This window comes from Balaenoptera borealis, assembly GCF_965194805.1.
Source record: "Balaenoptera borealis genome assembly, chromosome: 6".
Classification (NCBI taxonomy): Eukaryota; Metazoa; Chordata; class Mammalia; order Artiodactyla; family Balaenopteridae; genus Balaenoptera; species Balaenoptera borealis.
In genome coordinates, this window is record NC_138863.1 from 93477301 (window position 1) to 93503870 (window position 26570).

The window sequence follows — 26570 nt, forward strand, 5'->3', positions numbered from 1 at the left end:
TGCAGTCCTTGTGACTCTTAAGCAACCATTAGCACTGCGTTTAAAGCTGCTGTTGTGAGAAACAGCCACAAGGCGGCAGCATTATTACGTTCTCAACCCTTGTTACTAGGGCAACAGAGTCTTCCTGGAGGTAGTGTTCCGAGGTTCTATATTAGAGAGGAATGTGCGGGGACAAGCCCCCAGATTTCAGGAGGTAGATACGAATCGCCTTTAGAGCACATGAAAAGCGGCAAAACGTCGACAATGATGCACTTGGCCAAAAAGGGCGTATGCGTTTTTTCCTGAATATATTCAGGAAAAAACGCATACGCCCTTTTTGGCCAACCAAGCAAGCCGGAAAGGCAAATCAGCACTACAAATAAGTCTCGCTTCCCATTCGTCCAAAGGCCATCCAAAACAGTGTAAAAACCAGAAGTGCAGGACAGGCCAGGGAGAAAAGGGAGCCTTGTTAGGCTGATGGGAGGGATGTAAATTGCCAACGGCCACTCTGGAGAAGTGCATGGTGTTTCCTAAAATATCTAAAAAACACAGCTAGAGAGCATAGGGCCCTTCCACTCGTGGGCGTATAAAATGGGAAAACTAAAAATCAACAAGACACAGGCACCCCAAAGTTTAGGCCTGCTCTGTTTACAAGAACCTCCAGTTCAGTACACCTTAAATATGCCAGGATAGAGAAAAATGGATAAAGAAGTGTGGTACTTATGTACAATGGAATATCACTCAGCCATGAAATCAATGTCATATGGCTACTAGCAGCATGATGAGTGGATTTAGGTACGACAATTCTAAGTGAAATTAGTCACACAGAAAAAGACACTTATCATAAGATATCACTTATAGAGGGAAAGTAAAAATCGCTACACATGACCTGATTACAAAACAGAACAGAGTCACACATTTAGAAAACACTGGATGGCTGCTTAACTGGAAAGGTGAGTTGGGGTGAGGCATAAAACGAGGGTTTGAAATTAGCACACATACCGTTCCATAAACCAAATATGTAACAGACAACACCTACCCCTTGCTCAGTGAACTGGACTCAATGCCCCCTATTCACCGCACAAGAGTATATCTGACTAGTAAGAATCTTCAAACCTATGTATTGATATCTCTCTGTAAGTGAGTCAAGTGGGTGTAAAGCGGCATAAACACAGCAGTGAAAATCAGCTAAACCCCATTATAAAAATAGATTACAAAAAAAACCCCAACAAAGACAGTGAAAGAGAGAGAAATTCGTACGAAGTTCGTTCAGGGGCAGTGAAGCATCCTGGATCGACCATATCTAGACCCACAGCTGATTGAGACATAAGGGTGGACACTCTTGGGGCTGAGAGGTTTGGTGAGGTTGGGTGAGCAAACGCAGACCCTTTAAAGTAACACTGCGTGGTACCCATCCCATGGGTTCCAAATCTCCAGGTTCAAGGGCATCTTCCTACATCGAAAACATGCATGAGAAACCCAGAAGATGGTACACCGTGTGATCGGGAAAGGTTTCTAAAACGCACCTCATTTCTCATCTCCTTGTGCTCGGGTTCGCCATTCCGGCCGCTTTACTAGCAATCTCCCTCCTTGGAGAATCAGCACCTTTAACCTCCTGTTCCGTACAGGTTGCAATTTGTCCTGAGGATGAACGGGAAGAGGGGGAACCAATGAGAGACTAGTTCTAGGTGTTGGGACAGGCACAGGTCACTCTATTTTCCCATCAGGAAGAAGAATTAACCACAGGCTCAGCCTGACCCCGGAACCACAATAGGGCCTGATGCAATCCTGAGCTTTTGCGGCCAGCTCCCAAGAAAGCGAGTTGAATAATGGAGCTCAGGGGCACTGCCATTCACAAACCTGCAGTTATAAAAGATAACTCTCATCCACAAATATATTGAGGGAAGGCAACGAAGAGGATTTGAAAGCAAGGCAGAATGGCAGGAAACAGATTTCAGGGGGTAGATTCGAATCGCCTTTAAATCACATGAAAAGCGGCAAAACGTCGACAATGATGCCCTTGGCCAAAAAGGGCGTAGGCGTTTTTTTCCTGACTATATTCAGGAAAAAACGCCTACGCCCTTTTTGGCCAACCAAGCAACCTGGAAAGGCAAATCAGCGCTACAAAGAAGTCTCGCTTCCCATCGATCAAAAGGGCCATGCTGAATAAAGTGTCAAAACCAGAAATGCAGAAAATGTCATGGAGAAATGGGAGCCTTGCTACACTGATGGGCAGGATGTAAACTGAGAACAGCCACTCTGGCCAAGTGCACGGTGTGTCGTGAAACATCTACAAAACACAGCTTAGAGAGCATAGGGCACTTCCCCTCGTGGGCGTATAAAATGGGAAAACTAAAAATCAGCAAGATACAGGCACCCCAAATTTAGGGCTGCTCTGTTTACAAGAACCTCCACTTCAGTACACCTTAAATATGCCAGGATAGAGAAAAATGGATAAAGAAGTGTGGTACTTATGTACAATGGAATATCACTCAGCCATGAAATCAATATCATACGGCTACTAGCAGCATGATGAGTGGATTTAGGTACGACAATTCTAAGTGAAATTAGTCACACAGAAAAAGACACTTATCATAAGATATCACTTATAGAGGGAAAGTAAAAATCGCTACACATGACCTGATTACAAAACAGAACAGAGTCACACATTTAGAAAACACTGGATGGCTGCTTAACTGGAAAGGTGAGTTGGGGTGAGGCATAAAACAAGGGTTTGAAATTAGCACACATACCGTTCCATAAACCAAATATGTAACAGACAACACCTACCCCTTGCTCAGTGAACTGGACTCAATGCCCCCTATTCACCGCACAAGAGTATATCTGACTAGTAAGAATCTTCAAACCTATGTATTGATATCTCTCTGTAAGTGAGTCAAGTGGGTGTAAAGCGGCATAAACACAGCAGTGAAAATCAGCTAAACCCCATTATAAAAATAGATTACAAAAAAAACCCCAACAAAGACAGTGAAAGAGAGAGAAATTCGTACACAGTTCGTTCAGGGGCAGTGAAGCATCCTGGATCGACCATATCTAGACCCACAGCTGATTGAGACATAAGGGTGGACACTCTTGGGGCTGAGAGGTTTGGTGAGGTTGGGTGAGCAAACGCAGACCCTTTAAAGTAACACTGCGTGGTACCCATCCCATGGGTTCCAAATCTCCAGGTTCAAGGGCATCTTCCTACATCGAAAACATGCATGAGAAACCCAGAAGATGGTACACCGTGTGATCGGGAAAGGTTTCTAAAACGCACCTCATTTCTCATCTCCTTGTGCTCGAGTTCGCCATTCCGGCCGCTTTACTAGCAATCTCCCTCCTTGGAGAATCAGCACCTTTAACCTCCTGTTCCGTACAGGTTGCAATTTGTCCTGAGGATGAACGGGAAGAGGGGGAACCAATGAGAGACTAGTTCTAGGTGTTGGGACAGGCACAGGTCACTCTATTTTCCCATCAGGAAGAAGAATTAACCACAGGCTCAGCCTGACCCCGGAACCACAATAGGGCCTGATGCAATCCTGAGCTTTTGCGGCCAGCTCCCAAGAAAGCGAGTTGAATAATGGAGCTCAGGGGCACTGCCATTCACAAACCTGCAGTTATAAAAGATAACTCTCATCCACAAATATATTGAGGGAAGGCAATGAAGAGGATTTGAAAGCAAGGCAGAATTGCAGGAAACAGATTTCAGGGGGTAGATTCGAATCGCCTTTAAGTCACATGAAAAGCGGCAAAACGTCGACAATGATGCCCTTGGCCAAAAAGGGCGTAGGCGTTTTTTTCCTGAATATATTCAGGGAAAAACGCCTACGCCCTTTTTGGCCAACCAAGCAACCTGGAAAGGCAAATCAGCGCTACAAAGAAGTCTCGCTTCCCATCGATCAAAAGGGCCATGCTGAATAAAGTGTCAAAACCAGAAATGCAGAAAATGTCATGGAGAAATGGGAGCCTTGCTACGCTGATGGGCATGATGTAAACCGAGAACAGCCACTCTGGCCAAGTGCACGGTGTGTCGTGAAACATCTACAAAACACAGCTTAGAGAGCATAGGGCACTTCCCCTCGTGGGCGTATAAAATCGGAAAACTAAAAATCAGCAAGATACAGGCACCCCAAATTTAGGGCTGCTCTGTTTACAAGAACCTCCACTTCAGTACACCTTAAATATGCCAGGATAGAGAAAAATGGATAAAGAAATTGTGGTACTTACGTATAATGGAATATCACTCAGCCATGAAATCAATATCATACGGCTAGTAGCAGCATGATGAGTGGATTTAGGTACGATGTTTCTAAGTGAAATAAGTCACACAGAAAAAGACACTTATCATAAGATATCACTTATAGAGGGTAAGTAAAAACCGCTACACATGACCTGATTACAGAACAGAACAGAGTCACACATTTAGAAAACACTGGATGGCTGCTTAACTGGAAAAGTGAGTTGGGGTGAGGCATAAAACAAGGGTTTGAAATTAGCACACATACCGTTCCATAAGCCAAATATGTAACAGACAAGACCTACCCCTTGCTCAGTGAACTGGACTCAACACCCCCTATTCACCGCCCAAGAATATATCTGACTAGTAAGAATCTTCAAAGCTATGTATTGATATCTCTCTGTAACTGAATCAAGTGGGTGTAAAGCGGCATAAACACAGCAGTGAAAATCAGCTAAACCCCATTATAAAAATAAATTACCAAAAGAACTCCAACAGAGACAGTGAAAGAGAGAGAAATTCGTACAAAGTTCGTTCAGGGGCAGTGAAGCAACCTGGATCGACCATATCTAGACCCACAGCTGGATTTGACATAAGGCTGGACACTCTTGGGGCTGAGAGGATTGGTGAGGTTGGGTGAGCAAACGCCTACCCTTTAAAGTAACAGTGCGTGGTACCCATTCTATGGGTCCCAAATCTCCAGGTTCAAGGGAATCTTCCTACAGCAAAAACATGCATGAGAAACCCAGAAGATGGTATACAGTGTGATCGAGAAAGGTTTCTGAAACGCACCTCATTTCTCATCTCCTTGTGCTCGGGTTCGCCATTCCGGCCGCTTTACTAGCAATCTCCCCACTTGGAGAGTCAGCACGTTTAACCTCCTGTTTCGTACAGGTCGCAGTTTGTCCTGAGGATGAACGGGAAGAGGGGGAACCCATGAGAGGCTAGTTCTAGGTGTTGGGACAGGCACAGGTCACTCTATTTTCCCATCAGGAAGAAGAATTAACCACAGGCTCAGCCTGACCCCGGAACCACAATAGGGCCTGATGCAATCGTGCGCTTTTGCGGCCAGCTCCCAAGAAAGCGAGTTGAATAACGGAGCTCAGGGGCACTGCAATTCACAAACCTGCAGTTATAAAAGATAACTCTCATCCACAAATATATTGAGGGAAGGCAACGAAGAGGATTTGAAAGCAAGGCAGAATGGCAGGAAACAGATTTCAGGGGGTAGATTCGAATCGCCTTTAAATCACATGAAAAGCGGCAAAACGTCGACAATGATGCCCTTGGCCAAAAAGGGCGTAGGCGTTTTTTTCCTGAATATATTCAGGAAAAAACGCCTACGCCCTTTTTGGCCAACCAAGCAACCTGGAAAGGCAAATCAGCGCTACAAAGAAGTCTCGCTTCCCATCGATCAAAAGGGCCATGCTGAATAAAGTGTCAAAACCAGAAATGCAGAAAATGTCATGGAGAAATGGGAGCCTTGCTACGCTGATGGGCAGGATGTAAACTGAGAACAGCCACTCTGGCCAAGTGCACGGTGTGTCGTGAAACATCTACAAAACACAGCTTAGAGAGCATAGGGCACTTCCCCTCGTGGGCGTATAAAATCGGAAAACTAAAAATCAGCAAGATACAGGCACCCCAAATTTAGGGCTGCTCTGTTTACAAGAACCTCCACTTCAGTACACCTTAAATATGCCAGGATAGAGAAAAATGGATAAAGAAGTGTGGTACTTATGTACAATGGAATATCACTCAGCCATGAAATCAATATCATACGGCTACTAGCAGCATGATGAGTGGATTTAGGTACGACAATTCTAAGTGAAATTAGTCACACAGAAAAAGACACTTATCATAAGATATCACTTATAGAGGGAAAGTAAAAATCGCTACACATGACCTGATTACAAAACAGAACAGAGTCACACATTTAGAAAACACTGGATGGCTGCTTAACTGGAAAGGTGAGTTGGGGTGAGGCATAAAACAAGGGTTTGAAATTAGCACACATACCGTTCCATAAACCAAATATGTAACAGACAACACCTACCCCTTGCTCAGTGAACTGGACTCAATGCCCCCTATTCACCGCACAAGAGTATATCTGACTAGTAAGAATCTTCAAACCTATGTATTGATATCTCTCTGTAAGTGAGTCAAGTGGGTGTAAAGCGGCATAAACACAGCAGTGAAAATCAGCTAAACCCCATTATAAAAATAGATTACAAAAAAAAACCCCAACAAAGACAGTGAAAGAGAGAGAAATTCGTACACAGTTCGTTCAGGGGCAGTGAAGCATCCTGGATCGACCATATCTAGACCCACAGCTGATTGAGACATAAGGGTGGACACTCTTGGGGCTGAGAGGTTTGGTGAGGTTGGGTGAGCAAACGCAGACCCTTTAAAGTAACACTGCGTGGTACCCATCCCATGGGTTCCAAATCTCCAGGTTCAAGGGCATCTTCCTACATCGAAAACATGCATGAGAAACCCAGAAGATGGTACACCGTGTGATCGGGAAAGGTTTCTAAAACGCACCTCATTTCTCATCTCCTTGTGCTCGGGTTCGCCATTCCGGCCGCTTTACTAGCAATCTCCCTCCTTGGAGAATCAGCACCTTTAACCTCCTGTTCCGTACAGGTTGCAATTTGTCCTGAGGATGAACGGGAAGAGGGGGAACCAATGAGAGACTAGTTCTAGGTGTTGGGACAGGCACAGGTCACTCTATTTTCCCATCAGGAAGAAGAATTAACCACAGGCTCAGCCTGACCCCGGAACCACAATAGGGCCTGATGCAATCCTGAGCTTTTGCGGCCAGCTCCCAAGAAAGCGAGTTGAATAATGGAGCTCAGGGGCACTGCCATTCACAAACCTGCAGTTATAAAAGATAACTCTCATCCACAAATATATTGAGGGAAGGCAATGAAGAGGATTTGAAAGCAAGGCAGAATTGCAGGAAACAGATTTCAGGGGGTAGATTCGAATCGCCTTTAAGTCACATGAAAAGCGGCAAAACGTCGACAATGATGCCCTTGGCCAAAAAGGGCGTAGGCGTTTTTTTCCTGAATATATTCAGGAAAAAACGCCTACGCCCTTTTTGGCCAACCAAGCAACCTGGAAAGGCAAATCAGCGCTACAAAGAAGTCTCGCTTCCCATCGATCAAAAGGGCCATGCTGAATAAAGTGTCAAAACCAGAAATGCAGAAAATGTCATGGAGAAATGGGAGCCTTGCTACGCTGATGGGCAGGATGTAAACCGAGAACAGCCACTCTGGCCAAGTGCACGGTGTGTCGTGAAACATCTACAAAACACAGCTTAGAGAGCATAGGGCACTTCCCCTCGTGGGCGTATAAAATCGGAAAACTAAAAATCAGCAAGATACAGGCACCCCAAATTTAGGGCTGCTCTGTTTACAAGAACCTCCACTTCAGTACACCTTAAATATGCCAGGATAGAGAAAAATGGATAAAGAAATTGTGGTACTTACGTATAATGGAATATCACTCAGCCATGAAATCAATATCATACGGCTAGTAGCAGCATGATGAGTGGATTTAGGTACGATGTTTCTAAGTGAAATAAGTCACACAGAAAAAGACACTTATCATAAGATATCACTTATAGAGGGTAAGTAAAAACCGCTACACATGACCTGATTACAGAACAGAACAGAGTCACACATTTAGAAAACACTGGATGGCTGCTTAACTGGAAAGGTGAGGTGGGGTGTGGCATAAAACAAGGGTTTGAAATTAGCACACATACCGTTCCATAAACCAAATATGTAACAGACAAGACCTACCCCTTGCTCAGTGAACTGGACTCAACACCCCCTATTCACCGCCCAAGAATATATCTGACTAGTAAGAATCTTCAAAGCTATGTATTGATATCTCTCTGTAACTGAATCAAGTGGGTGTAAAGCGGCATAAACACAGCAGTGAAAATCAGCTAAACCCCATTATAAAAATAAATTACCAAAAGAACTCCAACAGAGACAGTGAAAGAGAGAGAAATTCGTACAAAGTTCGTTCAGGGGCAGTGAAGCAACCTGGATCGACCATATCTAGACCCACAGCTGGATTTGACATAAGGCTGGACACTCTTGGGGCTGAGAGGATTGGTGAGGTTGGGTGAGCAAACGCCTACCCTTTAAAGTAACAGTGCGTGGTACCCATTCTATGGGTCCCAAATCTCCAGGTTCAAGGGAATCTTCCTACAGCGAAAACATGCATGGGAAACCCAGTGGATGTTATACAGTGTGATCGAGAAAGGTTTCTGAAACGCACCTCATTTCTCATCTCCTTGTGCTCGGGTTCGCCATTCCAGCCGCTTTACTAACAATCTCCCCACTTGGAGAGTCAGCACGTTTAACCTCCTGTTTCGTACAGGTCGCAGTTTGTCCTGAGGATGAATGGGAAGAGGGGGAACCCATGAGAGGCTAGCTCTAGGTGTTGGGACATGTATAGGTCACTCTAATTTCCCATCAGGAAGAAGAATTAACCACAGGCTCAGCCTGCCCCACGGAACCAGAATAGGGCCTTAAGCAATCGTGCGCTTTTGCGGCCAGCTTCCAAAAAAGCGAGTTGAAAAACGGAGCTCAGGGGCACTGCAATTCACAATCCTGTAGAGTTATAAATGGTAACTCTCGTCCAAAAATATACTGAAGGAAGGCAACGAAGAGGATTTGAAAGCAAGGCAGAACTGCAGGAAACTTATATAGTTTATATGTTAAGTGTTTATATACATTTAACATACATTAGCCTATTTAGGTTAGCCCCATAATCCTAATGTTTCCATCCTTCCACCTTTCATTTTGGTTAACCATTAGTTTGTTTTATAAGTCTGTGAGTGTCTTTTTCTGTGGAAGTATGTTCATTGGTAGCAATCTTAGGATAACTTGTATAAATGATATCATAGGATATTTGTCATTCCCTTTTGACTTACTTTACCTAATATGATTATTTCTAGGCTCATTTTTAATCCTGAAAACGGCACTCTTCGTTTTCTTCCCGAGGCTACTATTCCATTCTGTACATACACCACTTCTTCTTTGCCAATTCATCTGTTTATGGACCTTTTTTTTGCTTCCATGTCTTGGCTATTTCAATATTGCTGCAGTGCACATTTGCCTGCCTCTGTCTTTCCGATTCTGGTGGTCTTAGATTATAGGCCCAAAACGTGCCCTGCCACGTCATCTGGTAGCTCAATTTTTACCTTTTAAAGCAGCTCCATTCAGTTTTTGTTAGTGCTGTTACCACTTTACATCCCACCAGCTGCTAGAAGGTACAAAGTTCTCTAAAACCCCTTCAGCATTTATAGTTTGTAGACGTTTTGCTGATGGTCCTTTGACTGGTGTGAGCTGAAACCTTTTTGGAGGTTGGATTTGCATGTGGCTAACAATTCCTTATACTGAGCTTTAGGCATGTCCTTTTTTTCTTTTCCTCTTTTTTTTTTAGAGTGAGTACAACTTCTCTCTTCATATTGACTTCTTGAAAAATTTGTCATGTGTTGAATTTTCTTGCCTATTCCCTACCCCAGGGCATTTTTTGAGGGGAGGTGTCATTTACAGCCCTGCAGTCCTTGTGACTCTTAAGCAACCATTAGCACTGCGTTTAAAGCTGCTGTTGTGAGAAACAGCCACAAGGCGGCAGCATTATTACGTTCTCAACCCTTGTTACTAGGGCAACAGAGTCTTCCTGGAGGTAGTGTTCCGAGGTTCTATATTAGAGAGGAATGTGCGGGGACAAGCCCCCAGATTTCAGGAGGTAGATACGAATCGCCTTTAGAGCACATGAAAAGCGGCAAAACGTCGACAATGATGCACTTGGCCAAAAAGGGCGTATGCGTTTTTTCCTGAATATATTCAGGAAAAAACGCATACGCCCTTTTTGGCCAACCAAGCAAGCCGGAAAGGCAAATCAGCACTACAAATAAGTCTCGCTTCCCATTCGTCCAAAGGCCATCCAAAACAGTGTAAAAACCAGAAGTGCAGGACAGGCCAGGGAGAAAAGGGAGCCTTGTTAGGCTGATGGGAGGGATGTAAATTGCCAACGGCCACTCTGGAGAAGTGCATGGTGTTTCCTAAAATATCTAAAAAACACAGCTAGAGAGCATAGGGCCCTTCCACTCGTGGGCGTATAAAATGGGAAAACTAAAAATCAACAAGACACAGGCACCCCAAAGTTTAGGCCTGCTCTGTTTACAAGAACCTCCAGTTCAGTACACCTTAAATATGCCAGGATAGAGAAAAATGGATAAAGAAGTGTGGTACTTATGTACAATGGAATATCACTCAGCCATGAAATCAATGTCATATGGCTACTAGCAGCATGATGAGTGGATTTAGGTACGACAATTCTAAGTGAAATTAGTCACACAGAAAAAGACACTTATCATAAGATATCACTTATAGAGGGAAAGTAAAAATCGCTACACATGACCTGATTACAAAACAGAACAGAGTCACACATTTAGAAAACACTGGATGGCTGCTTAACTGGAAAGGTGAGTTGGGGTGAGGCATAAAACGAGGGTTTGAAATTAGCACACATACCGTTCCATAAACCAAATATGTAACAGACAACACCTACCCCTTGCTCAGTGAACTGGACTCAATGCCCCCTATTCACCGCACAAGAGTATATCTGACTAGTAAGAATCTTCAAACCTATGTATTGATATCTCTCTGTAAGTGAGTCAAGTGGGTGTAAAGCGGCATAAACACAGCAGTGAAAATCAGCTAAACCCCATTATAAAAATAGATTACAAAAAAAACCCCAACAAAGACAGTGAAAGAGAGAGAAATTCGTACGAAGTTCGTTCAGGGGCAGTGAAGCATCCTGGATCGACCATATCTAGACCCACAGCTGATTGAGACATAAGGGTGGACACTCTTGGGGCTGAGAGGTTTGGTGAGGTTGGGTGAGCAAACGCAGACCCTTTAAAGTAACACTGCGTGGTACCCATCCCATGGGTTCCAAATCTCCAGGTTCAAGGGCATCTTCCTACATCGAAAACATGCATGAGAAACCCAGAAGATGGTACACCGTGTGATCGGGAAAGGTTTCTAAAACGCACCTCATTTCTCATCTCCTTGTGCTCGGGTTCGCCATTCCGGCCGCTTTACTAGCAATCTCCCTCCTTGGAGAATCAGCACCTTTAACCTCCTGTTCCGTACAGGTTGCAATTTGTCCTGAGGATGAACGGGAAGAGGGGGAACCAATGAGAGACTAGTTCTAGGTGTTGGGACAGGCACAGGTCACTCTATTTTCCCATCAGGAAGAAGAATTAACCACAGGCTCAGCCTGACCCCGGAACCACAATAGGGCCTGATGCAATCCTGAGCTTTTGCGGCCAGCTCCCAAGAAAGCGAGTTGAATAATGGAGCTCAGGGGCACTGCCATTCACAAACCTGCAGTTATAAAAGATAACTCTCATCCACAAATATATTGAGGGAAGGCAACGAAGAGGATTTGAAAGCAAGGCAGAATGGCAGGAAACAGATTTCAGGGGGTAGATTCGAATCGCCTTTAAATCACATGAAAAGCGGCAAAACGTCGACAATGATGCCCTTGGCCAAAAAGGGCGTAGGCGTTTTTTTCCTGACTATATTCAGGAAAAAACGCCTACGCCCTTTTTGGCCAACCAAGCAACCTGGAAAGGCAAATCAGCGCTACAAAGAAGTCTCGCTTCCCATCGATCAAAAGGGCCATGCTGAATAAAGTGTCAAAACCAGAAATGCAGAAAATGTCATGGAGAAATGGGAGCCTTGCTACACTGATGGGCAGGATGTAAACTGAGAACAGCCACTCTGGCCAAGTGCACGGTGTGTCGTGAAACATCTACAAAACACAGCTTAGAGAGCATAGGGCACTTCCCCTCGTGGGCGTATAAAATGGGAAAACTAAAAATCAGCAAGATACAGGCACCCCAAATTTAGGGCTGCTCTGTTTACAAGAACCTCCACTTCAGTACACCTTAAATATGCCAGGATAGAGAAAAATGGATAAAGAAGTGTGGTACTTATGTACAATGGAATATCACTCAGCCATGAAATCAATATCATACGGCTACTAGCAGCATGATGAGTGGATTTAGGTACGACAATTCTAAGTGAAATTAGTCACACAGAAAAAGACACTTATCATAAGATATCACTTATAGAGGGAAAGTAAAAATCGCTACACATGACCTGATTACAAAACAGAACAGAGTCACACATTTAGAAAACACTGGATGGCTGCTTAACTGGAAAGGTGAGTTGGGGTGAGGCATAAAACAAGGGTTTGAAATTAGCACACATACCGTTCCATAAACCAAATATGTAACAGACAACACCTACCCCTTGCTCAGTGAACTGGACTCAATGCCCCCTATTCACCGCACAAGAGTATATCTGACTAGTAAGAATCTTCAAACCTATGTATTGATATCTCTCTGTAAGTGAGTCAAGTGGGTGTAAAGCGGCATAAACACAGCAGTGAAAATCAGCTAAACCCCATTATAAAAATAGATTACAAAAAAAACCCCAACAAAGACAGTGAAAGAGAGAGAAATTCGTACACAGTTCGTTCAGGGGCAGTGAAGCATCCTGGATCGACCATATCTAGACCCACAGCTGATTGAGACATAAGGGTGGACACTCTTGGGGCTGAGAGGTTTGGTGAGGTTGGGTGAGCAAACGCAGACCCTTTAAAGTAACACTGCGTGGTACCCATCCCATGGGTTCCAAATCTCCAGGTTCAAGGGCATCTTCCTACATCGAAAACATGCATGAGAAACCCAGAAGATGGTACACCGTGTGATCGGGAAAGGTTTCTAAAACGCACCTCATTTCTCATCTCCTTGTGCTCGAGTTCGCCATTCCGGCCGCTTTACTAGCAATCTCCCTCCTTGGAGAATCAGCACCTTTAACCTCCTGTTCCGTACAGGTTGCAATTTGTCCTGAGGATGAACGGGAAGAGGGGGAACCAATGAGAGACTAGTTCTAGGTGTTGGGACAGGCACAGGTCACTCTATTTTCCCATCAGGAAGAAGAATTAACCACAGGCTCAGCCTGACCCCGGAACCACAATAGGGCCTGATGCAATCCTGAGCTTTTGCGGCCAGCTCCCAAGAAAGCGAGTTGAATAATGGAGCTCAGGGGCACTGCCATTCACAAACCTGCAGTTATAAAAGATAACTCTCATCCACAAATATATTGAGGGAAGGCAATGAAGAGGATTTGAAAGCAAGGCAGAATTGCAGGAAACAGATTTCAGGGGGTAGATTCGAATCGCCTTTAAGTCACATGAAAAGCGGCAAAACGTCGACAATGATGCCCTTGGCCAAAAAGGGCGTAGGCGTTTTTTTCCTGAATATATTCAGGGAAAAACGCCTACGCCCTTTTTGGCCAACCAAGCAACCTGGAAAGGCAAATCAGCGCTACAAAGAAGTCTCGCTTCCCATCGATCAAAAGGGCCATGCTGAATAAAGTGTCAAAACCAGAAATGCAGAAAATGTCATGGAGAAATGGGAGCCTTGCTACGCTGATGGGCATGATGTAAACCGAGAACAGCCACTCTGGCCAAGTGCACGGTGTGTCGTGAAACATCTACAAAACACAGCTTAGAGAGCATAGAGCACTTCCCCTCGTGGGCGTATAAAATCGGAAAACTAAAAATCAGCAAGATACAGGCACCCCAAATTTAGGGCTGCTCTGTTTACAAGAACCTCCACTTCAGTACACCTTAAATATGCCAGGATAGAGAAAAATGGATAAAGAAATTGTGGTACTTACGTATAATGGAATATCACTCAGCCATGAAATCAATATCATACGGCTAGTAGCAGCATGATGAGTGGATTTAGGTACGATGTTTCTAAGTGAAATAAGTCACACAGAAAAAGACACTTATCATAAGATATCACTTATAGAGGGTAAGTAAAAACCGCTACACATGACCTGATTACAGAACAGAACAGAGTCACACATTTAGAAAACACTGGATGGCTGCTTAACTGGAAAAGTGAGTTGGGGTGAGGCATAAAACAAGGGTTTGAAATTAGCACACATACCGTTCCATAAGCCAAATATGTAACAGACAAGACCTACCCCTTGCTCAGTGAACTGGACTCAACACCCCCTATTCACCGCCCAAGAATATATCTGACTAGTAAGAATCTTCAAAGCTATGTATTGATATCTCTCTGTAACTGAATCAAGTGGGTGTAAAGCGGCATAAACACAGCAGTGAAAATCAGCTAAACCCCATTATAAAAATAAATTACCAAAAGAACTCCAACAGAGACAGTGAAAGAGAGAGAAATTCGTACAAAGTTCGTTCAGGGGCAGTGAAGCAACCTGGATCGACCATATCTAGACCCACAGCTGGATTTGACATAAGGCTGGACACTCTTGGGGCTGAGAGGATTGGTGAGGTTGGGTGAGCAAACGCCTACCCTTTAAAGTAACAGTGCGTGGTACCCATTCTATGGGTCCCAAATCTCCAGGTTCAAGGGAATCTTCCTACAGCAAAAACATGCATGAGAAACCCAGAAGATGGTATACAGTGTGATCGAGAAAGGTTTCTGAAACGCACCTCATTTCTCATCTCCTTGTGCTCGGGTTCGCCATTCCGGCCGCTTTACTAGCAATCTCCCCACTTGGAGAGTCAGCACGTTTAACCTCCTGTTTCGTACAGGTCGCAGTTTGTCCTGAGGATGAACGGGAAGAGGGGGAACCCATGAGAGGCTAGTTCTAGGTGTTGGGACAGGCACAGGTCACTCTATTTTCCCATCAGGAAGAAGAATTAACCACAGGCTCAGCCTGACCCCGGAACCACAATAGGGCCTGATGCAATCGTGCGCTTTTGCGGCCAGCTCCCAAGAAAGCGAGTTGAATAACGGAGCTCAGGGGCACTGCAATTCACAAACCTGCAGTTATAAAAGATAACTCTCATCCACAAATATATTGAGGGAAGGCAACGAAGAGGATTTGAAAGCAAGGCAGAATGGCAGGAAACAGATTTCAGGGGGTAGATTCGAATCGCTTTAAATCACATGAAAAGCGGCAAAACGTCGACAATGATGCCCTTGGCCAAAAAGGGCGTAGGCGTTTTTTTCCTGAATATATTCAGGAAAAAACGCCTACGCCCTTTTTGGCCAACCAAGCAACCTGGAAAGGCAAATCAGCGCTACAAAGAAGTCTCGCTTCCCATCGATCAAAAGGGCCATGCTGAATAAAGTGTCAAAACCAGAAATGCAGAAAATGTCATGGAGAAATGGGAGCCTTGCTACGCTGATGGGCAGGATGTAAACTGAGAACAGCCACTCTGGCCAAGTGCACGGTGTGTCGTGAAACATCTACAAAACACAGCTTAGAGAGCATAGGGCACTTCCCCTCGTGGGCGTATAAAATCGGAAAACTAAAAATCAGCAAGATACAGGCACCCCAAATTTAGGGCTGCTCTGTTTACAAGAACCTCCACTTCAGTACACCTTAAATATGCCAGGATAGAGAAAAATGGATAAAGAAGTGTGGTACTTATGTACAATGGAATATCACTCAGCCATGAAATCAATATCATACGGCTACTAGCAGCATGATGAGTGGATTTAGGTACGACAATTCTAAGTGAAATTAGTCACACAGAAAAAGACACTTATCATAAGATATCACTTATAGAGGGAAAGTAAAAATCGCTACACATGACCTGATTACAAAACAGAACAGAGTCACACATTTAGAAAACACTGGATGGCTGCTTAACTGGAAAGGTGAGTTGGGGTGAGGCATAAAACAAGGGTTTGAAATTAGCACACATACCGTTCCATAAACCAAATATGTAACAGACAACACCTACCCCTTGCTCAGTGAACTGGACTCAATGCCCCCTATTCACCGCACAAGAGTATATCTGACTAGTAAGAATCTTCAAACCTATGTATTGATATCTCTCTGTAAGTGAGTCAAGTGGGTGTAAAGCGGCATAAACACAGCAGTGAAAATCAGCTAAACCCCATTATAAAAATAGATTACAAAAAAAAACCCCAACAAAGACAGTGAAAGAGAGAGAAATTCGTACACAGTTCGTTCAGGGGCAGTGAAGCATCCTGGATCGACCATATCTAGACCCACAGCTGATTGAGACATAAGGGTGGACACTCTTGGGGCTGAGAGGTTTGGTGAGGTTGGGTGAGCAAACGCAGACCCTTTAAAGTAACACTGCGTGGTACCCATCCCATGGGTTCCAAATCTCCAGGTTCAAGGGCATCTTCCTACATCGAAAACATGCATGAGAAACCCAGAAGATGGTACACCGTGTGATCGGGAAAGGTTTCTAAAACGCACCTCATTTCTCATCTCCTTGTGCTCGGGTTCGCCATTCCGGCCGCTTTACTAGCAATCTCCCTCCTTGGAGAATCAGCACCTTTAACCTCCTGTTCCGTACAGGTTGCAATTTGTCCTGAGGATGAACGGGAAGAGGGGGAACCAATGAGAGACTAGTTCTAGGTGTTGGGACAGGCACAGGTCACTCTATTTTCCCATCAGGAAGAAGAATTAACCACAGGCTCAGCCTGACCCCGGAACCACAATAGGGCCTGATGCAATCCTGAGCTTTTGCGGCCAGCTCCCAAGAAAGCGAGTTGAATAATGGAGCTCAGGGGCACTGCCATTCACAAACCTGCAGTTATAAAAGATAACTCTCATCCACAAATATATTGAGGGAAGGCAATGAAGAGGATTTGAAAGCAAGGCAGAATTGCAGGAAACAGATTTCAGGGGGTAGATTCGAATCGCCTTTAAGTCACATGAAAAGCGGCAAAACGTCGACAATGATGCCCTTGGCCAAAAAGGGCGTAGGCGTTTTTTTCCTGAATATATTCAGGAAAAAACGCCTACGCCCTTTTTGGCCAACCAAGCAACCTGGAAAGGCAAATCAGCGCTACAAAGAAGTCTCGCTTCCCATCGATCAAAAGGGCCATGCTGAATAAAGTGTCAAAACCAGAAATGCAGAAAATGTCATGGAGAAATGGGAGCCTTGCTACGCTGATGGGCAGGATGTAAACCGAGAACAGCCACTCTGGCCAAGTGCACGGTGTGTCGTGAAACATCTACAAAACACAGCTTAGAGAGCATAGGGCACTTCCCCTCGTGGGCGTATAAAATCGGAAAACTAAAAATCAGCAAGATACAGGCACCCCAAATTTAGGGCTGCTCTGTTTACAAGAACCTCCACTTCAGTACACCTTAAATATGCCAGGATAGAGAAAAATGGATAAAGAAATTGTGGTACTTACGTATAATGGAATATCACTCAGCCATGAAATCAATATCATACGGCTAGTAGCAGCATGATGAGTGGATTTAGGTACGATGTTTCTAAGTGAAATAAGTCACACAGAAAAAGACACTTATCATAAGATATCACTTATAGAGGGTAAGTAAAAACCGCTACACATGACCTGATTACAGAACAGAACAGAGTCACACATTTAGAAAACACTGGATGGCTGCTTAACTGGAAAGGTGAGGTGGGGTGTGGCATAAAACAAGGGTTTGAAATTAGCACACATACCGTTCCATAAACCAAATATGTAACAGACAAGACCTACCCCTTGCTCAGTGAACTGGACTCAACACCCCCTATTCACCGCCCAAGAATATATCTGACTAGTAAGAATCTTCAAAGCTATGTATTGATATCTCTCTGTAACTGAATCAAGTGGGTGTAAAGCGGCATAAACACAGCAGTGAAAATCAGCTAAACCCCATTATAAAAATAAATTACCAAAAGAACTCCAACAGAGACAGTGAAAGAGAGAGAAATTCGTACAAAGTTCGTTCAGGGGCAGTGAAGCAACCTGGATCGACCATATCTAGACCCACAGCTGGATTTGACATAAGGCTGGACACTCTTGGGGCTGAGAGGATTGGTGAGGTTGGGTGAGCAAACGCCTACCCTTTAAAGTAACAGTGCGTGGTACCCATTCTATGGGTCCCAAATCTCCAGGTTCAAGGGAATCTTCCTACAGCGAAAACATGCATGGGAAACCCAGTGGATGTTATACAGTGTGATCGAGAAAGGTTTCTGAAACGCACCTCATTTCTCATCTCCTTGTGCTCGGGTTCGCCATTCCAGCCGCTTTACTAACAATCTCCCCACTTGGAGAGTCAGCACGTTTAACCTCCTGTTTCGTACAGGTCGCAGTTTGTCCTGAGGATGAATGGGAAGAGGGGGAACCCATGAGAGGCTAGCTCTAGGTGTTGGGACATGTATAGGTCACTCTAATTTCCCATCAGGAAGAAGAATTAACCACAGGCTCAGCCTGCCCCACGGAACCAGAATAGGGCCTTAAGCAATCGTGCGCTTTTGCGGCCAGCTTCCAAAAAAGCGAGTTGAAAAACGGAGCTCAGGGGCACTGCAATTCACAATCCTGTAGAGTTATAAATGGTAACTCTCGTCCAAAAATATACTGAAGGAAGGCAACGAAGAGGATTTGAAAGCAAGGCAGAACTGCAGGAAACTTATATAGTTTATATGTTAAGTGTTTATATACATTTAACATACATTAGCCTATTTAGGTTAGCCCCATAATCCTAATGTTTCCATCCTTCCACCTTTCATTTTGGTTAACCATTAGTTTGTTTTATAAGTCTGTGAGTGTCTTTTTCTGTGGAAGTATGTTCATTGGTAGCAATCTTAGGATAACTTGTATAAATGATATCATAGGATATTTGTCATTCCCTTTTGACTTACTTTACCTAATATGATTATTTCTAGGCTCATTTTTAATCCTGAAAACGGCACTCTTCGTTTTCTTCCCGAGGCTACTATTCCATTCTGTACATACACCACTTCTTCTTTGCCAATTCATCTGTTTATGGACCTTTTTTTTGCTTCCATGTCTTGGCTATTTCAATATTGCTGCAGTGCACATTTGCCTGCCTCTGTCTTTCCGATTCTGGTGGTCTTAGATTATAGGCCCAAAACGTGCCCTGCCACGTCATCTGGTAGCTCAATTTTTACCTTTTAAAGCAGCTCCATTCAGTTTTTGTTAGTGCTGTTACCACTTTACATCCCACCAGCTGCTAGAAGGTACAAAGTTCTCTAAAACCCCTTCAGCATTTATAGTTTGTAGACGTTTTGCTGATGGTCCTTTGACTGGTGTGAGCTGAAACCTTTTTGGAGGTTGGATTTGCATGTGGCTAACAATTCCTTATACTGAGCTTTAGGCATGTCCTTTTTTTCTTTTCCTCTTTTTTTTTTTAGAGTGAGTACAACTTCTCTCTTCATATTGACTTCTTGAAAAATTTGTCATGTGTTGAATTTTCTTGCCTATTCCCTACCCCAGGGCATTTTTTGAGGGGAGGTGTCATTTACAGCCCTGCAGTCCTTGTGACTCTTAAGCAACCATTAGCACTGCGTTTAAAGCTGCTGTTGTGAGAAACAGCCACAAGGCGGCAGCATTATTACGTTCTCAACCCTTGTTACTAGGGCAACAGAGTCTTCCTGGAGGTAGTGTTCCGAGGTTCTATATTAGAGAGGAATGTGCGGGGACAAGCCCCCAGATTTCAGGAGGTAGATACGAATCGCCTTTAGAGCACATGAAAAGCGGCAAAACGTCGACAATGATGCACTTGGCCAAAAAGGGCGTATGCGTTTTTTCCTGAATATATTCAGGAAAAAACGCATACGCCCTTTTTGGCCAACCAAGCAAGCCGGAAAGGCAAATCAGCACTACAAATAAGTCTCGCTTCCCATTCGTCCAAAGGCCATCCAAAACAGTGTAAAAACCAGAAGTGCAGGACAGGCCAGGGAGAAAAGGGAGCCTTGTTAGGCTGATGGGAGGGATGTAAATTGCCAACGGCCACTCTGGAGAAGTGCATGGTGTTTCCTAAAATATCTAAAAAACACAGCTAGAGAGCATAGGGCCCTTCCACTCGTGGGCGTATAAAATGGGAAAACTAAAAATCAACAAGACACAGGCACCCCAAAGTTTAGGCCTGCTCTGTTTACAAGAACCTCCAGTTCAGTACACCTTAAATATGCCAGGATAGAGAAAAATGGATAAAGAAGTGTGGTACTTATGTACAATGGAATATCACTCAGCCATGAAATCAATGTCATATGGCTACTAGCAGCATGATGAGTGGATTTAGGTACGACAATTCTAAGTGAAATTAGTCACACAGAAAAAGACACTTATCATAAGATATCACTTATAGAGGGAAAGTAAAAATCGCTACACATGACCTGATTACAAAACAGAACAGAGTCACACATTTAGAAAACACTGGATGGCTGCTTAACTGGAAAGGTGAGTTGGGGTGAGGCATAAAACGAGGGTTTGAAATTAGCACACATACCGTTCCATAAACCAAATATGTAACAGACAACACCTACCCCTTGCTCAGTGAACTGGACTCAATGCCCCCTATTCACCGCACAAGAGTATATCTGACTAGTAAGAATCTTCAAACCTATGTATTGATATCTCTCTGTAAGTGAGTCAAGTGGGTGTAAAGCGGCATAAACACAGCAGTGAAAATCAGCTAAACCCCATTATAAAAATAGATTACAAAAAAAACCCCAACAAAGACAGTGAAAGAGAGAGAAATTCGTACACAGTTCGTTCAGGGGCAGTGAAGCATCCTGGATCGACCATATCTAGACCCACAGCTGATTGAGACATAAGGGTGGACACTCTTGGGGCTGAGAGGTTTGGTGAGGTTGGGTGAGCAAACGCAGACCCTTTAAAGTAACACTGCGTGGTACCCATCCCATGGGTTCCAAATCTCCAGGTTCAAGGGCATCTTCCTACATCGAAAACATGCATGAGAAACCCAGAAGATGGTACACCGTGTGATCGGGAAAGGTTTCTAAAACGCACCTCATTTCTCATCTCCTTGTGCTCGGGTTCGCCATTCCGGCCGCTTTACTAGCAATCTCCCTCCTTGGAGAATCAGCACCTTTAACCTCCTGTTCCGTACAGGTTGCAATTTGTCCTGAGGATGAACGGGAAGAGGGGGAACCAATGAGAGACTAGTTCTAGGTGTTGGGACAGGCACAGGTCACTCTATTTTCCCATCAGGAAGAAGAATTAACCACAGGCTCAGCCTGACCCCGGAACCACAATAGGGCCTGATGCAATCCTGAGCTTTTGCGGCCAGCTCCCAAGAAAGCGAGTTGAATAATGGAGCTCAGGGGCACTGCCATTCACAAACCTGCAGTTATAAAAGATAACTCTCATCCACAAATATATTGAGGGAAGGCAACGAAGAGGATTTGAAAGCAAGGCAGAATGGCAGGAAACAGATTTCAGGGGGTAGATTCGAATCGCCTTTAAATCACATGAAAAGCGGCAAAACGTCGACAATGATGCCTTTGGCCAAAAAGGGCGTAGGCGTTTTTTTCCTGAATATATTCAGGAAAAAACGCCTACGCCCTTTTTGGCCAACCAAGCAACCTGGAAAGGCAAATCAGCGCTACAAAGAAGTCTCGCTTCCCATCGATCAAAAGGGCCATGCTGAATAAAGTGTCAAAACCAGAAATGCAGAAAATGTCATGGAGAAATGGGAGCCTTGCTACGCTGATGGGCAGGATGTAAACCGAGAACAGCCACTCTGGCCAAGTGCACGGTGTGTCGTGAAACATCTACAAAACACAGCTTAGAGAGCATAGGGCACTTCCCCTCGTGGGCGTATAAAATCGGAAAACTAAAAATCAGCAAGATACAGGCACCCCAAATTTAGGGCTGCTCTGTTTACAAGAACCTCCACTTCAGTACACCTTAAATATGCCAGGATAGAGAAAAATGGATAAAGAAATTGTGGTACTTACGTATAATGGAATATCACTCAGCCAGGAAATCAATATCATACGGCTAGTAGCAGCATGATGAGTGGATTTAGGTACGATGTTTCTAAGTGAAATAAGTCACACAGAAAAAGACACTTATCATAAGATATCACTTATAGAGGGTAAGTAAAAACCGCTACACATGACCTGATTACAGAACAGAACAGAGTCACACATTTAGAAAACACTGGATGGCTGCTTAACTGGAAAGGTGAGGTGGGGTGTGGCATAAAACAAGGGTTTGAAATTAGCACACATACCGTTCCATAAGCCAAATATGTAACAGACAAGACCTACCCCTTGCTCAGTGAACTGGACTCAACATCCCCTATTCACCGCCCAAGAATATATCTGATTAGTAAGAATCTTCAAAGCTATGTATTGATATCTCTCTGTAACTGAATCAAGTGGGTGTAAAGCGGCATAAACACAGCAGTGGAAATCAGCTAAACCCCATTATAAAAATAAATTACCAAAAGAACTCCAACAGAGACAGTGAAAGAGAGAGAAATTCGTACAAAGTTCGTTCAGGGGCAGTGAAGCAACCTGGATCGACCATATCTAGACCCACAGCTGGATTTGACATAAGGCTGGACACTCTTGGGGCTGAGAGGATTGGTGAGGTTGGGTGAGCAAACGCCTACCCTTTAAAGTAACAGTGCGTGGTACCCATTCTATGGGTCCCAAATCTCCAGGTTCAAGGGAATCTTCCTACAGCGAAAACATGCATGGGAAACCCAGTGGATGTTATACAGTGTGATCGAGAAAGGTTTCTGAAACGCACCTCATTTCTCATCTCCTTGTGCTCGGGTTCGCCATTCCAGCCGCTTTACTAACAATCTCCCCACTTGGAGAGTCAGCACGTTTAACCTCCTGTTTCGTACAGGTCGCAGTTTGTCCTGAGGATGAATGGGAAGAGGGGGAACCCATGAGAGGCTAGCTCTAGGTGTTGGGACATGTATAGGTCACTCTAATTTCCCATCAGGAAGAAGAATTAACCACAGGCTCAGCCTGCCCCACGGAACCAGAATAGGGCCTTAAGCAATCGTGCGCTTTTGCGGCCAGCTTCCAAAAAAGCGAGTTGAAAAACGGAGCTCAGGGGCACTGCAATTCACAATCCTGTAGAGTTATAAATGGTAACTCTCGTCCAAAAATATACTGAAGGAAGGCAACGAAGAGGATTTGAAAGCAAGGCAGAACTGCAGGAAACTTATATAGTTTATATGTTAAGTGTTTATATACATTTAACATACATTAGCCTATTTAGGTTAGCCCCATAATCCTAATGTTTCCATCCTTCCACCTTTCATTTTGGTTAACCATTAGTTTGTTTTATAAGTCTGTGAGTGTCTTTTTCTGTGGAAGTATGTTCATTGGTAGCAATCTTAGGATAACTTGTATAAATGATATCATAGGATATTTGTCATTCCCTTTTGACTTACTTTACCTAATATGATTATTTCTAGGCTCATTTTTAATCCTGAAAACGGCACTCTTCGTTTTCTTCCCGAGGCTACTATTCCATTCTGTACATACACCACTTCTTCTTTGCCAATTCATCTGTTTATGGACCTTTTTTTTGCTTCCATGTCTTGGCTATTTCAATATTGCTGCAGTGCACATTTGCCTGCCTCTGTCTTTCCGATTCTGGTGGTCTTAGATTATAGGCCCAAAACGTGCCCTGCCACGTCATCTGGTAGCTCAATTTTTACCTTTTAAAGCAGCTCCATTCAGTTTTTGTTAGTGCTGTTACCACTTTACATCCCACCAGCTGCTAGAAGGTACAAAGTTCTCTAAAACCCCTTCAGCATTTATAGTTTGTAGACGTTTTGCTGATGGTCCTTTGACTGGTGTGAGCTGAAACCTTTTTGGAGGTTGGATTTGCATGTGGCTAACAATTCCTTATACTGAGCTTTAGGCATGTCCTTTTTTTCTTTTCCTCTTTTTTTTTTTAGAGTGAGTACAACTTCTCTCTTCATATTGACTTCTTGAAAAATTTGTCATGTGTTGAATTTTCTTGCCTATTCCCTACCCCAGGGCATTTTTTGAGGGGAGGTGTCATTTACAGCCCTGCAGTCCTTGTGACTCTTAAGCAACCATTAGCACTGCGTTTAAAGCTGCTGTTGTGAGAAACAGCCACAAGGCGGCAGCATTATTACGTTCTCAACCCTTGTTACTAGGGCAACAGAGTCTTCCTGGAGGTAGTGTTCCGAGGTTCTATATTAGAGAGGAATGTGCGGGGACAAGCCCCCAGATTTCAGGAGGTAGATACGAATCGCCTTTAGAGCACATGAAAAGCGGCAAAACGTCGACAATGATGCACTTGGCCAAAAAGGGCGTATGCGTTTTTTCCTGAATATATTCAGGAAAAAACGCATACGCCCTTTTTGGCCAACCAAGCAAGCCGGAAAGGCAAATCAGCACTACAAATAAGTCTCGCTTCCCATCCGTCCAAAGGCCATCCAAAACAGTGTAAAAACCAGAAGTGCAGGACAGGCCAGGGAGAAAAGGGAGCCTTGTTAGGCTGATGGGAGGGATGTAAATTGCCAACGGCCACTCTGGAGAAGTGCATGCTGTTTCCTAAAATATCTAAAAAACACAGCTAGAGAGCATAGGGCCCTTCCACTCGTGGACGTATAAAATGGGAAAACTAAAAATCAACAAGACACAGGCACCCCAAAGTATAGGCCTGCTCTGTTTACAAGAACCTCCAGTTCAGTACACCTTAAATATGCCAGGATAGAGAAAAATGGATAAAGAAGTGTGGTACTTATGTACAATGGAATATCACTCAGCCATGAAATCAATGTCATATGGCTACTAGCAGCATGATGAGTGGATTTAGGTACGACAATTCTAAGTGAAATAAGTCACACAGAAAAAGACACTTATCATAAGATATCACTTATAGAGGGAAAGTAAAAATCGCTACACATGACCTGATTACAAAACAGAACAGAGTCACACATTTAGAAAACACTGGATGGCTGCTTAACTGGAAAGGTGAGTTGGGGTGAGGCATAAAACAAGGGTTTGAAATTAGCACACATACCGTTCCATAAACCAAATATGTAACAGACAACACCTACCCCTTGCTCAGTGAACTGGACTCAATGCCCCCTATTCACCGCACAAGAGTATATCTGACTAGTAAGAATCTTCAAACCTATGTATTGATATCTCTCTGTAAGTGAGTCAAGTGGGTGTAAAGCGGCATAAACACAGCAGTGAAAATCAGCTAAACCCCATTATAAAAATAGATTACAAAAAAACCCCCAACAAAGACAGTGAAAGAGAGAGAAATTCGTACACAGTTCGTTCAGGGGCAGTGAAGCATCCTGGATCGACCATATCTAGACCCACAGCTGATTGAGACATAAGGGTGGACACTCTTGGGGCTGAGAGGTTTGGTGAGGTTGGGTGAGCAAACGCAGACCCTTTAAAGTAACACTGCGTGGTACCCATCCCATGGGTTCCAAATCTCCAGGTTCAAGGGCATCTTCCTACATCGAAAACATGCATGAGAAACCCAGAAGATGGTACACCGTGTGATCGGGAAAGGTTTCTAAAACGCACCTCATTTCTCATCTCCTTGTGCTCGGGTTCGCCATTCCGGCCGCTTTACTAGCAATCTCCCTCCTTGGAGAATCAGCACCTTTAACCTCCTGTTCCGTACAGGTTGCAATTTGTCCTGAGGATGAACGGGAAGAGGGGGAACCAATGAGAGACTAGTTCTAGGTGTTGGGACAGGCACAGGTCACTCTATTTTCCCATCAGGAAGAAGAATTAACCACAGGCTCAGCCTGACCCCGGAACCACAATAGGGCCTGATGCAATCCTGAGCTTTTGCGGCCAGCTCCCAAGAAAGCGAGTTGAATAATGGAGCTCAGGGGCACTGCCATTCACAAACCTGCAGTTATAAAAGATAACTCTCATCCACAAATATATTGAGGGAAGGCAACGAAGAGGATTTGAAAGCAAGGCAGAATGGCAGGAAACAGATTTCAGGGGGTAGATTCGAATCGCCTTTAAATCACATGAAAAGCGGCAAAACGTCGACAATGATGCCCTTGGCCAAAAAGGGCGTAGGCGTTTTTTTCCTGAATATATTCAGGAAAAAACGCCTACGCCCTTTTTGGCCAACCAAGCAACCTGGAAAGGCAAATCAGCGCTACAAAGAAGTCTCGCTTCCCATCGATCAAAAGGGCCATGCTGAATAAAGTGTCAAAACCAGAAATGCAGAAAATGTCATGGAGAAATGGGAGCCTTGCTACGCTGATGGGCAGGATGTAAACTGAGAACAGCCACTCTGGCCAAGTGCACGGTGTGTCGTGAAACATCTACAAAACACAGCTTAGAGAGCATAGGGCACTTCCCCTCGTGGGCGTATAAAATCGGAAAACTAAAAATCAGCAAGATACAGGCACCCCAAATTTAGGGCTGCTCTGTTTACAAGAACCTCCACTTCAGTACACCTTAAATATGCCAGGATAGAGAAAAA